The sequence below is a fragment of the Rhinopithecus roxellana genome, chromosome 18 (genome assembly GCF_007565055.1).
Source record: "Rhinopithecus roxellana isolate Shanxi Qingling chromosome 18, ASM756505v1, whole genome shotgun sequence".
Taxonomy (NCBI): Eukaryota; Metazoa; Chordata; class Mammalia; order Primates; family Cercopithecidae; genus Rhinopithecus; species Rhinopithecus roxellana.
In genome coordinates this window covers 76,480,067-76,496,620 of record NC_044566.1, presented here as the reverse complement: position 1 = coordinate 76,496,620, position 16,554 = coordinate 76,480,067, and the positions used below count along the sequence as shown (strand labels likewise).

The window sequence follows — 16,554 nt, the reverse complement described above, 5'->3', positions numbered from 1 at the left end:
CCAGGCTGGAGTGGAGTGCAATGACCCAATCTCGACTCACTGCAACCTCCGCCTCCCGGGTTCAAGTGATTCTCCTGCCTCAGCCTCCCAAGTAGCTGGGACTACAGGCACGCACTACCAAATCTGGCTAATTTTGGTATTTTTTTATAGAGATGGGGTTTCAGCTTCCCAAAGTGCTGGGATTACAGGCGTGAGTCACCATGCCCAGCCTCATATATTCTTTCTTTAGAATAGCTTAAGACTACACCACCATGCCCAACTACTGTTTTTAATTTCTTGTAGAAGCAGGGTCTCCCTGTTTCCTAGGCTGGTCTCAAACTCCTGACCTTAAACAATCTCCTGCCTGTGCCTCCCAAAGATATTTAGAAACTCTGGCAATTTGGTTCAAAAAATATGAATGTCAAACTGAAGACACACCCAGAAGGTGCTAAGAGGCCCGTTCTCTTCCTTCTGATCCCACTCAGCTCCTTTCTATGAACAATTTCATCCTGGGAAAGAACAAGCCAATGCCCACCTTCATTCCCCAAGCCAAGCACATCCATCCTTTCTCCAAGGCTCCTTCAGATGGCTTCAGCATGTGAGTTTCAGAAAACCACTTAATGAGATGCAAAGAGAAGAACAGCATAGAAAGTTCATAAAATCTTTACCTACTTGAGCACGCCCCTGAAAAACAAATTAAGCCAACTCTTATATGAGCTATTAACAGATGTGACAGCAAGATGTGCTTGCAGCAATAAAGCAGAAGGCCCATCAGAAGAAAACCATTTCACATCTATAACTAACTGCCACATCAGCCTCCTCACCTGCTTCCTTCCTCAGCCTTTGACCGGCTGGATAGCTCCTCTTAGATGACTATATCAAATGAAACAACAATATCTTCAATTTCAAGCCGAATTTATAGTCTGTGTCTACAAGGGTGTAAAATTTATGTCACTTTTTTCTGAGGCTTCTTATCTTCTTACTCTCATTTTCCCTTTGCTCTCGTTTTTCTCAACCCCAATTTTTACTTATTTTTGATCTTATGATATATGTACCTTCATAAACTATCCTTGTAAACCACTTTTTTATGGTAGGCAGACTATCATAAAACAATCTTTGTGAACTATCTTCACAAATCCTTTTAGGAACAAGACAAAGTAAAATGTATAAGTGAACAAGTACAAATAAATACATAAATAATTGACACTGTGTTCACTTTTCTTCCCCTAAGTTTCAGCCATTTGCCTTTCCCAAGACATGAGCTCCACAGAGAGTTTTCAGCATCCGTCTCTGCCTGCCCCTACCCTCCCCACAAAAATACGTATTCACCTACCTCATGAAAAATATATATGTAACTTCCTGCCTAAGTATCATTCATCTTCACAAATGTCATCTTATTTAATCCTCCCCAGGCTCAGAAAAGTTAACATATTTAAGTATATTCAGATTAAGTGGAAGAACCCAAATTTGAACCCTGGTCTATCTGACTCAAAATTTTATGGTCTTTCCACCACTCCACCCAACTTTCTGATCTCAGGGGGTCTGACATCTACCAGGATTGAAACACTACTCTGTGAGCCTCTCATCCTTGTTTATTTCCAGTGCCACACTTGCTGGAATCAACCTGGGTGACATTTCTACAGCCTGTCTCCTTGTCTCCATAAATCCTCTGTCTCCAACTTTCAACTTTGTCTTACTACAGGCAGAGAAAAACACTTTGCCAAAAAAAAATTTATCCATGCCATTCTGTGGAGTATTCAATTCCTGTGCCCAGGCTATTCTGTAATCTACCAATATCAGTTTGAATTTAAGAGATGACTTCATTTTTTTTTTTTTAACTCTAGATCTCAACTCTCAATTCTTCCTTGAATTTTCAGATCTCTATGGAAACTTCAGATTGTATCCCCATAATTACTCTCCCTTTATCTATTCTATCAGTGAGATAAGATCTCCATTCTCCCAGAATAAACATTTTAGATTCTTTTGTGTGTGTGTGTAGACAAAATGGAACTAGTGAGTTTAATGGTCACTCAATGCATCAAAACATATTTTAGATTAGTCACTTCAGCACATGCCTCCACATTAGTCAAAAACAGACTTCCAGAATAATATTCAGCCATTAAAAAGAATTAAGTACTGATACATGCTACACAGTGAATGAATCTTGAGAACATTACGCCGAATGAAAGAAATCAGACACAAAAGGTCACAAGCTGTATGATTCTATTTGTATGAAACATCCAGAATCCATGAATCTGTAGAGACAGAACACAGATTGGTGGTTTCCAGAGCTGGAGAGAGAAGAACAGGGAGCAACTGCTTTTAATAGGTAAGGAGTTTGTGAATGCACTAAATACCACTGAATTGTTCCCTTCAAAATGGTTCATTTTGGCCAGGCATGGTGGCTCACGCCTGTAATCCCAGCACTTTGGGAAGCTGAGGCAGGCAGATCACTTGAAATCGGGAGCTCGAGACCAGTCTGAGAAACATAGTGAAACCTCATCTCATTAAAAAAATTTTTAATAAATAAATAAAATGGTTCATTTTATGTTGTGTAAATTTCACCTCAATAAACTATTTTTTTAATAAACTTCCAGCAAGTCCACCAACCTCCAATAGCTTCCTATTTCATTTTATTCTATCCTCTGATGAGAAAGTCATAAATACCCCTACACGTCAACACTTAACCTCCTCAACAAACTTCACAAGTGCCCACCTGGCCTTATCTCTCTGGCCAGGAGTCTCAGTGTCCACCTAAAATTCTCCAATGTCCATCCTAAGCCTCCTTCAGCTTGTTCTTGCTTCTCTGTGCATCTCTCTTCTCTGAACTCTTTCTACATTCAAAAGAAGACATACATTTGGCCTGCTACCATATGAAAAAAAAGTTCGACATCATTGATCATTAGAGAAACGCAAATCAAAACCTCAATGAGATACCATCTCACATGAGTCAGAATGGTAATTATTAAAAAGTCAAAGCATAACAGGGCCAGGCACAATGGTTCACACCTGTAATCTCAGCACTTGGGGAGGCCAAGGCAGGCAGATCACTTGTGGCCAGGAGTTCAAGACCAGCCTGGGCAATGTGACGAAACCCCTTCTCTACTAAAAATACCAAAATTAGCCAGGCATGGTGGTGCATGCCTGTAGTCCCAGCTACTCAGGAGTCTGAGGCATGAGAATCACTTGAACCCAGGAGGTAGAGGCTGTAGTAAGCCGACACCATGCCACTGCACTCCAGCCTGGGCAACAGAGCAATGTCCTGTCTCAAAAAATACATAAAAACATAAAAAAAAAACATGCTGGCAAGGTTGCAGAGAAAAGGCAATGCTTATACACTGTTGGTGGAAGTGTAAGTCAGTTCAGCCATTGTGGAAGACAGTGCGGTGATTCCTCAAAGAACTAAAAACAGAAATACCACTTGACCCAACAATCCCATTACTGGGAATATACCCAAAGGAATATAAATATTTCTATCATAAAGATATGTATCTGGTCATTGCAGCACTACTCACAATAGCAAAAGCATGGAGTCAACCTAAATGCCTATGAATGGCAGGCTGCATAAAGAAAATGTGGCACAGATACACCGTAGACTACTATGCAGCCATTAGAAAGAACAAGATGGTGTCCTTTGCAGGGTCATGGATGGAGCTAACATAGGAACAGAAAACCAAATACAGCATGCTCTCATGTATAAGTAAGAGCTAAATAATGACAACACATGGACACATGGAGTGGAACAACACACACTGGGGACCATCAGAGGGTGGAGACGGGGAGAAGGGAGCAGATCAGGAAAACGAACTAATGGATACTAGGCTTAATATTTAGATGACAAAATAATCTGTACAGCAAACCCCCATGACACAAGTTTACCTATATAACAAACTTGCACATGTACCCCTGAACTTAAAATAAAAGTTAAAGAAAAAAAAAAAAGCATGTAGTGCTTTAATTTGATACATATTATCTGTATTTCCTAACCAGATCATAAATTTCTTTTGAGGCAAAATACCATGTCAGGTATGTCATTGATTTTCACACTGCCTATTTCACTCTTGGGAATACAGGAAGGGCTTAATAAATGCTTCATTGATTACTCATTAACTACTACTCAGGGAAGTTAATCATCTATTTCACCCACTTCTCCTGCTAAGCTACAGTTTCCCCTTTGTTTGGTGCAATTCCCAACTCGCTCTTTTCACTCCCTTATTTAGTAAGAAATCATTTCTCTAATTTACGGGAAATGGACTGACTACATGCCACTGAGAAAGAAACACCACTAATACACCCAGTCCCAGAATCTACAAGATGGGGTAAGAATGGTGATTTGCAGTAGCCATCTTTCCTTCATAGGGAATTTCTCAAACTGCATCCCTTGTATTTGTTGTGTTCTGTAGAAAGAACAGATAGTTACAAATGGAAAGACTAAAACAGATCTATGAAACTACGCTTAGGAAATAACACATTAATATATGCCCCTCAATTAAAAAAATGAACAAAACCAAAAATAAATCATTAATTAAAAACAATCATTTGTCCAACCAACTCCCTTTCAAAGCCTTCTTCACCCTCCCTTGTCCCATATATTTATTGCATGGCATAAGGGGAAAACATTACTATGCTGAAGCTTATATATAAGTGGTTCTGCTTAAGTAAAAGGGGGACATGTGGAAATCAGCTAACAGCAAGGGTTCAAAGAGAGAAGCTGGAGGAAGAGGAGACATGTTGACTCGGGATTTGGGACATCCCGATGTGTAAATGTTTATAAGCCTGATAAGAACAAAGACAACCCTAATACATCTTCCAGTTTTAAGTAGCTTTCTTTTTTGAGAAGCAAGAAGTGATCACGGCTGTTTGTGCTGGGTTCTATAGCAAAGGCTGAGAACGTGGGTAGGAGCAAGATATAGACAATCACACGAAATAGACATAGATCCAAACACAGTGGGACTCTGATAATGATTAAAACCAGCATAATAAAGAAATCCTAATTATCTCTAATATCAGAGATTTGCCATTTTCATGGCATCATGATTACGTCATTGTGTTTCTATAATACACGCTGGTAAAGTCCATAGCTTTGTTGTTTCATACATTATATATGTATTTGTTTCCAGGATCAAGCTTCTTCTTTTAAAAACGTATTTTTAATGTTATATTTCATGAGCAATTCCAGTCTGGCTTCAGAGCAACATTTTTCCACCCACATGGGAAAGTGTGCCAAACCTTCAAGATTTTGCAATACTCTTTTGTAGTATTCCTTTTATCAGGAAATCAAGCAAATATTAATTTTTTTCAAAAGGGAGAAGTATGCTTCCCTGCCAAACACCCAAGTTACAGTGTGATATAATATGAGCTATCAACACATTCTGTATGTTTTCCAAAGACTTCAATCGAGATACCATGGGAGTTGTTAGCTTCGGTGAAGGCTCACATGCCGAATTAAGGGCCAAATTTGTTCCAGAACCCCTTAAACCTTTTTGGGGGGAGCGTTGGGGGATGGAGTTTCGCTCATTGCCCAGGCTGGAGTGCAATGGCGCAATGTTGGCTCACCGCAATCTCCACCTCCCAGGCTCAAGTGATTCTCCTGCCTCAGCCTCCCGAGAAGCTAGGATTACAGGCATGTGCCACCACGTCCGCCTAGTTTTATACTTTTAGTAGAGACAGGGTTTCTCCATGTTGGTCAGGCTGGTCTCAAACTCCCAACCTCAGGTGATCCACCTGCCTCAGCCACCCAAAGTGCTGGGATTACGGGCGTGAGCCACCGCACCTGGCAACCCTTAAACCTTTTCATGAACAAATAAATATATAGTTTAAGACTCTTCTTTCCTAACCATTCATAGAGTCAATAATTTCATTTTTCACAACTCCCAGATTTCTAAAATGCAGTAGTTATTAGACATCCTGCAGTGGGCTAAGAACCCATCCTGCAGTGGAATCATTTTTTCAACACAGACTATCTATACCATTAAAAAAAAAAAAAAATACAGGTTTGAAAGCAGAAATGACCTGGTCTCAATTCACAGACAGGACGTTACCTCTAAGAACTACAAAGTGCCTTTATTTTTTGAGGTTTAAATACATTTTAAAGGCACCATAGTGTTGGTTCAAAGAAGAAGAAAGAGAAGGAGATTATTAAAAGGACGTTGGGTGAAATAAGAAAAAAGTCAGAAAAGAAGGATTGCCAAGAAATTTTGTCTCTAGAACACACTGGAGGCTTGAGATTAAGTTTTATTTCTCTCCAAAATTTCTGGGTGGAATTGCATCTGTAGCAATCCTGGCTCAGAGGAGTCCTCTTGGAAAATCAATGTATCATAAAATCCAGAATTATTTAAGTTTTAAACACCATCAACATCAAACCAACACTGACTAAAAACTAAATAAGTGGACATGCAATTCATTGGAGACAACCACAACCAACACCACGTGCAACTCAACTTAGAACTCACTGAGGGAAGAATTATTCTCCCACAGTTTAGACTAACAAATCCACATTCTTAAAGTTTCTCAGACGTCTAATTAAAAGAAGCCCTCTTGGATGATAGAAATATGCCTATGCATATAATGACTCATCCTACGGCATATCATTTTAAGCCTGTAACTCATTATCAATTAAATAACATAGGGTCTGGAATGCAATGATAGATGTTAAGGCTGGCAAAGGAATGAGACCTCACACCAGTAACTGTGTGTGTGCATGTGTATGTGTGCATATGTGTGTGTGTGTTTGTCCCACCCATGAATATAGTAGTGTTGACAAATGAAGCCATTTGGAGCATTCGTTTCTGAAGTTCCTTGTTTGATCAAGCCACAGTGGCTATTTGATTAAGCCATTATAGGCCTCCCTATTTGCCAATGAGGAAATCATGGTGAATAATGACGGCTCTTTCAGGACTACACATAGAAACATGTAACATCCCTCAGAAACTGAGCTCAACCTTGGAAAAAAGAAATCATCCAGCATTTGTCAGATCCATTTATCCATTCACTACAAAATGCCTATTAAGCACACCCCAACAAGTTGTGTATTCAGCAAGCCTTGGGCAACCAGTCACTATGTAAGCTGGCTCAACCTACTCAGAAGAAAACCATCCTGGGGGCTAAGAGGCAGAGCATCAATGCTTCTGATTGGTAGCTCCAGCTGTGAAATGCCTTGTAAAAGAAACAGTGGGCAAACCTGAGAGCAATGCAATTTCTTCCTTTCACAGCAAATAGTATGAATTACCACATGATAGTCAATCATTTCCTTAGACTTACACAGTCTCCCAGGAGAGGACAAGGTAGTGATAATGAACAGGGGACAGACTGGCATCCTTCTCCATATGAAAATGGAGTCCAACCAGATGCCATTTTTTTTTTCTCTTTTCACACAGGGTCTTGCTCTTTTGCCCAGGCTGGAATACAGTGGTATCATCACAGCTCACCATAACCTCAAACTCCTGAGCTCAAGTGATCCTCCAGCCTCAGCCTCCCAATTAGCTGGGACTATAGGTATGCACCACCACACCTATTTTTTTTTTTTTAATTTTTTTGTAGAGATGGGGTCTTGCTGTCTTGCCCAGGCTGGTCTTGAATTCCTGGGCTCAAGTGATCCTCTCAACTCAGCCTCCCAAAGTGTTGGGATTATAGGCACGAACCACAGCATCCAGCCATCCAGCCATTTTTTTTTTTTTTTTTAAGACAGAGTCTTGCTCTGTTACCAGGCTGGAATACAGTGGCAAAATCTTGGCTCACCGCAATCTCTACCTCCCAGGCTCAAGTGATTCTCCTGCCTCAGCCTCCCAAGTAGCTGGGACTACAGGCGTGTACCACCACACCCAGCTAATTTTTGTATTTTTAGTAGAGATGGGGGTTTTACCATGCTGGCCAGGCTGGTCTCGAACTCCCGACCTTGTGATCCACCTGCCTTGGCCTCCCAAAGTGCTTTGATTACAGGTGTGAGCCACTGTGCCTGGCCTGCACCCAGCCTTATGTTATTTTAGACGACTTGTTTGAACATCAGAAACTTATTTTCTTTAATCCTGAGTAGCCAATGAGTTCACAGTATTACACTCTGAAGAGATGGTAAATTCTACTTGGCAGATGAAGAGAAAGAGAGAAGTGACTTGTCTTTGGTCATAGTATGAATTAACAGAAAACTCCACGCAAATAAAAAATACTCATAAGATTTTCATTCCACTCTTTTAGATGCAAAGGAAAAGTCTAAATCATAGTTGTAAGCTTGTAGATATTAAGGCTATGCATATGGCTGTAATAGTGGTTTCTATATGAGGTCAATAAACCTTAAATGGGTAGATTGTATGATGTGTGAATTATATCTCACTGAAGACTGAGAACCAAAGTTGGAGAACCAATGCTTCCAGATTAAAAGGGCCCACCAAGTACCCAGTAAATAAATTTAAAATGCCCTCCCCTAAACCATCTCATCGGAAAATTTCCAAACCCTAAGGATAAAAGGAAGATTGGAAAATCTTACAAAGGCTGGGTACAAGGGCTCATGTCTGTAATCCCAGCATTTTGGGAGGCTGAGGTGAGCAGATCACCTGATGTCAGGAGTTGGAGACCAGCCTGGTCAACATGGTGAAATCCCGTCTCTACTAAAAATACAAAAATTAGCCGGGCATGTTGGCAGTCACCTGTAATCTCAGCTACTCGGGAGGCTGAGACGGGAGAGTCACTTGAACCTCGGAGACAGAGGTTGTACTGAGCCAAGATCATGCCATTGCACTCCAGCCTGGGCGACAGAGCGAGACTCTGTCTCAAAAAAAAAAAAAAAAAAGAAAGAAAGAAAGAAAATCTTACAGAGATTCTCATCTACAAAAGAATGAGAATCATGCTCATGTAGGATGGCTCACTGGCACTGGACACCTGAAGACACTGGGACATAGTTCATTACTTTGAGGGAAAATGATTTTTGACATAGAATTCTTTATCCAACAGAACTATAAACCAAATATAAATCAAGGAGGACTTAAAACATTTTCCTCTAAGGCAATGTTTGTTAGAAGGTTTCTTAAGGATTTACTACACAAAATGTGGATTAAAAAAAAAAAGCAAGAAAAGACAAAGATACAAGATTTAGAAAACAGTCAATTCAACCTAGCAGAACAAAAGAGAGAAGTCCCAAATGCCAGCTGGGGAACTACATTGGAGTGGGGTGGGGAGGACCAACCAGATTGCAGCCAAAGGACAAATGGCTCCTAGAAAGTTCCCAAGAATATTCCCTTTATTCCATGAACCGGCTGCAATCTTTCAGAAATAAAAGCAAATTACATATGGGATAAAGGTAGATAAAGATACGAGTTTTTTAAATCCTCATGTCTCATAACAGGCATTTCCAGTAATAGGAAGTCAGGCCAGGTGTGGTGACTCACACCTACAATCCCAGCACTTTGGGTAGCAGATGCAGAGGATCACTTGGGCTCAGGAGTTTGAGACCACACTGGGCAACAAGGTGAGACCCTCTGTCTCTATAAAAATATCAAAAAATTAGCCAAGTGTGGTGGCACATGCCACCACAGATAGACAAGGGAGGTTGAGGCAGGAGGATCACTTGAGCCCAGGAGGTCAAGGCTGCAGTGAGCCAAGATCACACCATTGCACCCCAGCCTGGGAAACCAAGTGAGAACCTGTCTCAAAAATAAAGAAAGAAACCAAAGTAAAAATTAGAAAAAATAAAATAAGATGAGGAGCTTATAACCCAAACTTTGGGGTGTAACCAAAATATACACATCAACTATGGAACTTGGTAAACAAATAAACATTAAAAATTATCTCCAGGCTGAGCATGGTGGCTCATGCCTGTAATCCCAGCACTTTGGGAGGACAAGGCAGGTGGATCACGAGGTCAGGAGTTCGAGACCAGCCTGGCCAACATGGTGAAACCCTGTCTCTACTAAAAATACAAAACTTAGCCAAGTGTGGTGGCGGGCACCTGTAATCCCAGCTACTCCAGAGACTGAGGCAGGAGAATCGCTTAAACCAGAGAAGCAGAAGTTGCAAGTGAGCCAAGCTTGTGACACTGCACTCCAGCCTAGGCGATAAGAGCGAGACTCCATCTCAAAAAAAAAAAAAAAAAAAGACATGTCCCTTCCCCTAAAGGTCTAGTGGGTGATTGATTTGATTAATTCTGCCTAAAAATAAAGTAAAGTTGTATAAAAGTGGTAACATTTGAGCTAAACCTAAATTATTGGTAGGATTTTGATGGAGAAAGTAAAAGCTGTATTCTAGCTTATCCTAAAATATATTCTACAAAAGGACAATTATGTGTAGGCATGCAAACCAAAAGCCAATTACACCTTCCAGAAAGGAACTATTATTTTTTAAAATACTCATCCGAAAAAAAGAAATATTCACAATATTTTGTGCTGCGCTCAGACTTACTTGTACCAGAAAATACTTTCTGAGCTTGTGAGTCACTTAGTTACTTAAAGAATAAAATTCTGAAAGAAACAAGATTGTATTGTATGTCAGTGACCATGAAGGTTGAATTCATTTACCTAGAACAGTTTCTGTTGACTTAACTATGCTTTAAGTTTACTTCTCTCATTCTGTAATGGAAGTAGTAGAGCTGGTTACAGGGAAAATGTTCATATTGAATCACAGTTTGAGTGCTTTTGTTCTTTTTATTATTTTTTTCTTAGAGCATGCCTTGGTAATTTCTAACTCCAAGCTTATTTTATTGAAGTCTTTGATTTATAACTAAATCTGTTACTATGCCAACAAACTTGATCTACATATTTTATTTATTTATCATTGATTTTTTAAAAGAAATGAGATTTCTCTAACCAAAGTTAATTTGGAGTCAAAATAGATGATATACACTCAAATTTCATGAGGAGTTTTGCTATGAAGTCATTTGAGGAAACAAAAATCACAAGAACTTTTGAATTAAAACAAGTTTATTTTTGTTGCCAAATATTTTTGAAATAATAATTCTGATTTTTAGCACCTGTGTGCTTTTTAGTCATACACACCACAATGCTACCAGGTTGAGAGGAGCAATCTGAATGCTTTAAAAGCTTTAAAAAATAGATTTAGCAGGTAACTATAATTTTTTATACCATAAAATTTTATTAAAATCTCCTCTGTCTCTTGTTTATTCTTCCACTTTACATGTTTAATCTCAACTGCCTTCACATATCAACCTCATTTACTCAAGCAGAGATAAGATCAGTGGGAAAGAGAAAAACGTACCTTATTATTTCAAGTCGACAAGTAGTTATTGAGTGCCTATCTTGTACACAGAACTATGCTAGGTGCTCTGGAGAATATGAAATTAGCATGATACCTGACCTTTGTCCTCAACCCTGTATAGAGAGATCAAATCAATGGGGCATTGCAAAACAGTGCAATATGAGAATAAATGTTCATGGCATGGGAGGGGCACAGACAGCAACTTACAGACTCACATAAGGAAAGGCTCAGGTTGAGCTACAGTGGAGGGAAATGATGGCCTCCAGAGAACATCTCGGCCTTGGGGGATGAATTTAAAGGGTCAGATGGGTAGAGAGGATAAGCAAGCCCAGGCAATGACATGAGCACAGACACAGAGACAGGAAGGGGTAGACTGTATTCGAAGTTCTAGTTTGGCCAAACTGAGATAAACTCACCATTAGGAGAGTGGGATAAGATTGGAGTAGTTAGGAGCTACTTCGCAGGCTGTCTCGGAAGTATTATGCAGGCAAGAGAAAACCATTCAAATGTTGTGAGACGGAAGATGACCCAGCAAAACCAACTTTTAGGCACATCCCTACTGCAACTCTGTACAGAAGAATATTATAGAAGTGTAGGATAGAAGGGTATTTGACTTCCCAGATGTGAGGTGATGGGAATCTAAATTATTAAAAATACTTAACTAGGAGGCCATTAGGCTGAGATGGCTCCAGTGCCTTGGCTTCCTACATCAGCAAACCAAATCCCAATTCAATGTAAACAATAAAACAAAATCTAAGCGTAACCAATTAGAAATCACCAAATAACCTTTAATTAGAAATCTGACCAATCAGAAACCACCAACTGACCTCTAGGGACTTTTCACATTGGCTAATCAAATGTATTTTCTCTGTCTTGCTTCCAAGAATACTTGATGTTTCCTCTCTCACACACTTCCCACGCCTCATGGAGTGCTGAACCACCTGAGATCTGATGATGCCCAGTTCATGAACTGCTGAATGTTTAAATTCACTAAAACTTTTATATGACTAAATGTATGTTGTAACAGAATTATGGTTGGTGGTAGTAGAAAAAAAATAGAAAAGAAAAAATGGAAAAAAAGAAAGAAAGAAAGAAACAAGAAAAGAGGCCAGGAATGGTGGCTCCTGCCTATAATTCCAATTCTTTGGAAGGACAAGATGGGAGGATTTCTTGAAGCCAGGAGTTCGAGACCAGCCTGGGCAACATAGTGAGATCCCATCTCTACAAAAAATTTAAAAAATTAAAAATTAGCAAGGCATGGTGGCATGTGCCTGTAGTCCTAGCTACTCAGGAGTCTGAGGCAAAAGGATCACTTGAGCCTAGGAGTTCAATGCTGCAGTGAACTGTGATGACACCACTATACCCTAGCCTGGGCAACAGAGCAAGACCCTGTCTCTAAAAAACTAAAAGATACTAAAAAATTTAAAAAAAAAGGAAAGAATCAATTGGATTTGCGTATTGACTATTTTGAGACAGCTCTTAGATGTATTCATAAACATAGCTACAAACTCCAATCTCAGTATGTCCAAAACTGAGCTCAGAATCTCCCTTCATCCAAACCTATTCTTCCTCTTGGTTCTTTATCTCAGTAAATGGTATCTTTATTATTCCAGTTGCCCAGACCAGAAACTTAGATGGAGGATGATCCCTTGTCACTCTTCCCTTCCCACAGCCCCATCTCTAATATAATATTATTATAAGTTAAAATATTATATATTATACTTATGTATTATACTATCATACTTATTATATAAGTTATAATATTCCTCTACTATTTCTCAAGTCCACCCACTTCTTTCCACCTTTTTGCTATTTCCCTCATCGAGGTCACTGTCAGTTCTTGTGTGAATTATCACAGGACTCCTAAAACGTCTCCCTGCCATTCACTATTATTAAAAAGACAAAAAACAACAGATGCTGGTGAGGGTACTGAGAAAAGGGAACTCTTATATACTGTTGATCGGAATGTAAGTTAATACAATCACTATGGAAAACAGCATGGGAATTTCTCAAAAAACTAAAAATATAACTACCATACAATCCAACATTTCCACTACTGGGTCTCTACTCAAAGGAAAGGAGATCAGTTTATCAAAGGGATACATGTTTATCACAGCACTATTCATGATAGCAAAGATATGGAATCAACCTACATGTCCATCAATGGATGAGTGGATAAAGAAAATGTGGTACATATACACTAGGGAATACTATTTGGCCATGAAAAAGAATGACACCATGTCATTTGCAGCAACATGGATGGAACTGGAGGTCATTATGTTAAGTAATATAAGCCAGGATGTAAGGACAAATACCACATGCTCTCACTTATATACAAGAGCTAAAAAACTTGATCCCATGAACACAGAAAATAAAATGATAGATACTGGAGAGTGGGAAGGGGGCAGGGATGAAGAAAGGTTGGTTATGGATACAAACACATGGTTAGATAGAAAAATAAGTTATAATGTTTTATAGCAGCCTAGGATAACTATACTTAGCAACAACATTATGTATACGTCAAAGTAACCAGAAGAGAGGACTCAAAATGATATCAACACAAAATGATAAACACTCAGGTTATAGATGCCCTGAATACCCTGAAAACACTCAGGTGACAGATACCCCAAATACCCTTACTTGATCATTACATATTCTATGCACGTAACAAACACTCATACGTATCCCATAGATACGTACATTATTACATATGAATAAAAGGAAAAAAATCTCCCTGCCATTCATCCCATTGTTCCCCAACTCATTTTCAAAACCATAGCCAGAATTATATTTCTAAATAATGTAAATCTGATATCAGCAACATTGTAATTTAAGCTACTCACATGTGCAAATAAAATGTAGCTGCTTTATTTTCTTTAATCATCATGGGTCCTCATCCAACAGAATAGTGGAAGAGAGTATAAAGCAGTTAAACTTGCCAATAGAGGGCACTTTCATTTCCTCTATTATTTTTAATACTGAAATATTCAGTCTCCATAGAGACTGTCAAAAATTGCCAGTGCCAACTATATTGCAAGTGGTCATGGCCGGGTATAGGGAAAAGCTTTCAATTAGCAATAATCGCTCCTTGGATAAACCTCATTGGCTACGATACTGTCACCGCATGAAGCTCATTTCTTCTATTTTTATGTCTTTTTAAAGTAGTTCTAACTTCCCTGGAATTTTGTTGTAACTCGTAGACTTCCTCTCTCTCATCCTTTCAACAACAATATCAATTCTACAGCCTCTGGGAATCTTTATCCTACACATTGAAAAGATGAGGTTCCCCCAGGTGATGATTTCTCAATAGTACTTCCCTCTTCAAGCAGCAATCCACTAAATATACTTCATTTTGTGTGTAAAACTTGGCTTACTTGGAAATACCCAAGTCAAGACTGTTCCCTGTCCTGCAAGTTATGTAACTGATGCCTGGGTACTTTGTGACCTGGTGAACCCAGTAAATCAGCCCTTTAAAGATTCCAAAATCCTACCTGGGATAGCAGTGAGAGGGCCTCCAAGAATTTTGAACAAGAACATTCAGATTATCCTGTGAATATTAGGTATTTTTTTGTCTGGCAGATTTTTGCTTTTTTTCTGAAAAAAGTAATAAGCTTATTGTAAGATGAATCGTATATTTGAAAATCAAGATGAATGGAGGCATAGTAGCTATTAGTTTTGCCCATCTGCCACTCTTTCTCTGCTTTTCCTTCTGTGAACAGGCACCACCAACTTCACAACAGGGTTTTATGGGACTCATCTTGGAGTCTCATCTCTTCCTGGACACAGCAATTGGTTTAGGGATGGACACATGAACCAAAAAGAACTACTGGGAATCTTCCCAAAATGTTGCTGCCGGGCTGCCAAAAGAAGAAGAATCTCTTATTTCTCGAGTCACTAAATCAAGGGCTGCCTGCCAGACATGTCACCCTCTCCCTCACCTCCTCCACGAGGGAGAGAGCCAGGCTGCCATGGAAGAGAATGGAGCTGGCTTCAGAGGGAGGCAGAGACGAGACAGACAAATAGAGAGCCCAGACATCATTTAGGTTCTCAGTTCCAGTTGTCACTAAAGCCAGTGAGACATTTTAATCTGGTTCCATTTGTCAGTACATTTCCTTTTGTTGTTTAAGTTAAGTGGGCTTCTATCACCACAACCAAGAGTCTTAACAATTCAGGATGAAAGCGAGGATACACAAAATCAGAATGCTAGCGTTTGTTTCTTTGGATAAACAAGCAAATACTGCAAAAGAACTCTAGAACTTCTTCCCATTCATCACAAAATGTAAAGTAAAGAGATACTTTCACCTTCCTATGAAGTCTCTCATTCACTTGGCACTATCTGATACCCACACATCAAAGACTTGGAGTGTCTTTCTTCCATTGTGCCTATTATTACACATTCAAAAAAATCTTGTTTTAACTTTTCTTAGTACATTATCTTATCAGTACCTTTGCATTTAAAAAAACAAATTTTAAGAAATGATTAACAATTTCTAATGCAAGATACCAGTTTCTCTCATTCCCAAGAGAAGGATAAGATGAATGCCTTATAATAGGATTTAGAGAGAAAGAAAAAACAGCTTTCCTTAGGCTGTTTTGACACATTGACCTGAGAGATCGTACTGCCTGATCTCAGCAGGGAAGAGCTTGAGGAAGGCAGGCGATGGGCTAGGAAACAAGGGAGACAGACCCTCAACAAGGTTCATTTGTGACGATCCCTACCCTGGATTCTCCTTGCACAGTTTCTTCAGTTGATTTGGAATGCTATAAATTTCTGGAACACCAGACACACCCAGGTTCCAGTGCAAGTACAAAAACATATCCCACGCCAAATCCAAATTATTTTTGTATCATCTACAATTTGAGATTATGCCCTGTTCTTCCCCTTTCCCTCGGAGCAGATAAGCAAGAATCAACTGTGTAGTTATTAACTAAGAAGAAGAAAATGGGATTAATGGGTTGACAGGAGATGCTGCGGGATCACAATGGACGACTTAGTAGAAGACTGTTTGGTATAACATCCCCAGCTCAATCAGTGGCTTATGCAAGAGAGTGAGTAACTGCTTACCTCAATTTTACTGCTAGGTGAGAACAACATGTCCTTCCTCCTTCCTAGCACGCTGTGAAAACTAAAGAGATAACATCTTAAAATACTTAAATACTTGGAAAAAATGATAGCATACAAACATGATACTACCACCGCACCCCAAGGTAACATATATTTTCTTCATACACAGTACAAAAATTTTCCATAACAGACCCCCCAAAATTTGAAAAGCCAAGGAATTCCTACTTGCTTTGTGAGTAAATCTCTTATCAAGAGCTTTAGAAAATGTAAAATGTAACCCTCTGCTATGTGCACTTACTTGATTTCAATAA

At 39.3% G+C, this 16,554-nt stretch overlaps 1 non-coding gene across 1 annotated transcript; it reads right to left on the bottom strand.

Moving 5' to 3' along the window:
- Positions 1 to 14,169: 14,169 nt before the first annotated feature.
- Positions 14,170 to 14,310, bottom strand: LOC115894676. The gene has a single exon (XR_004054808.1). It is a non-coding gene; the product is annotated as a U4 spliceosomal RNA (small nuclear RNA).
- Between the last annotated feature and the right edge of the window lie 2,244 nt (positions 14,311 to 16,554).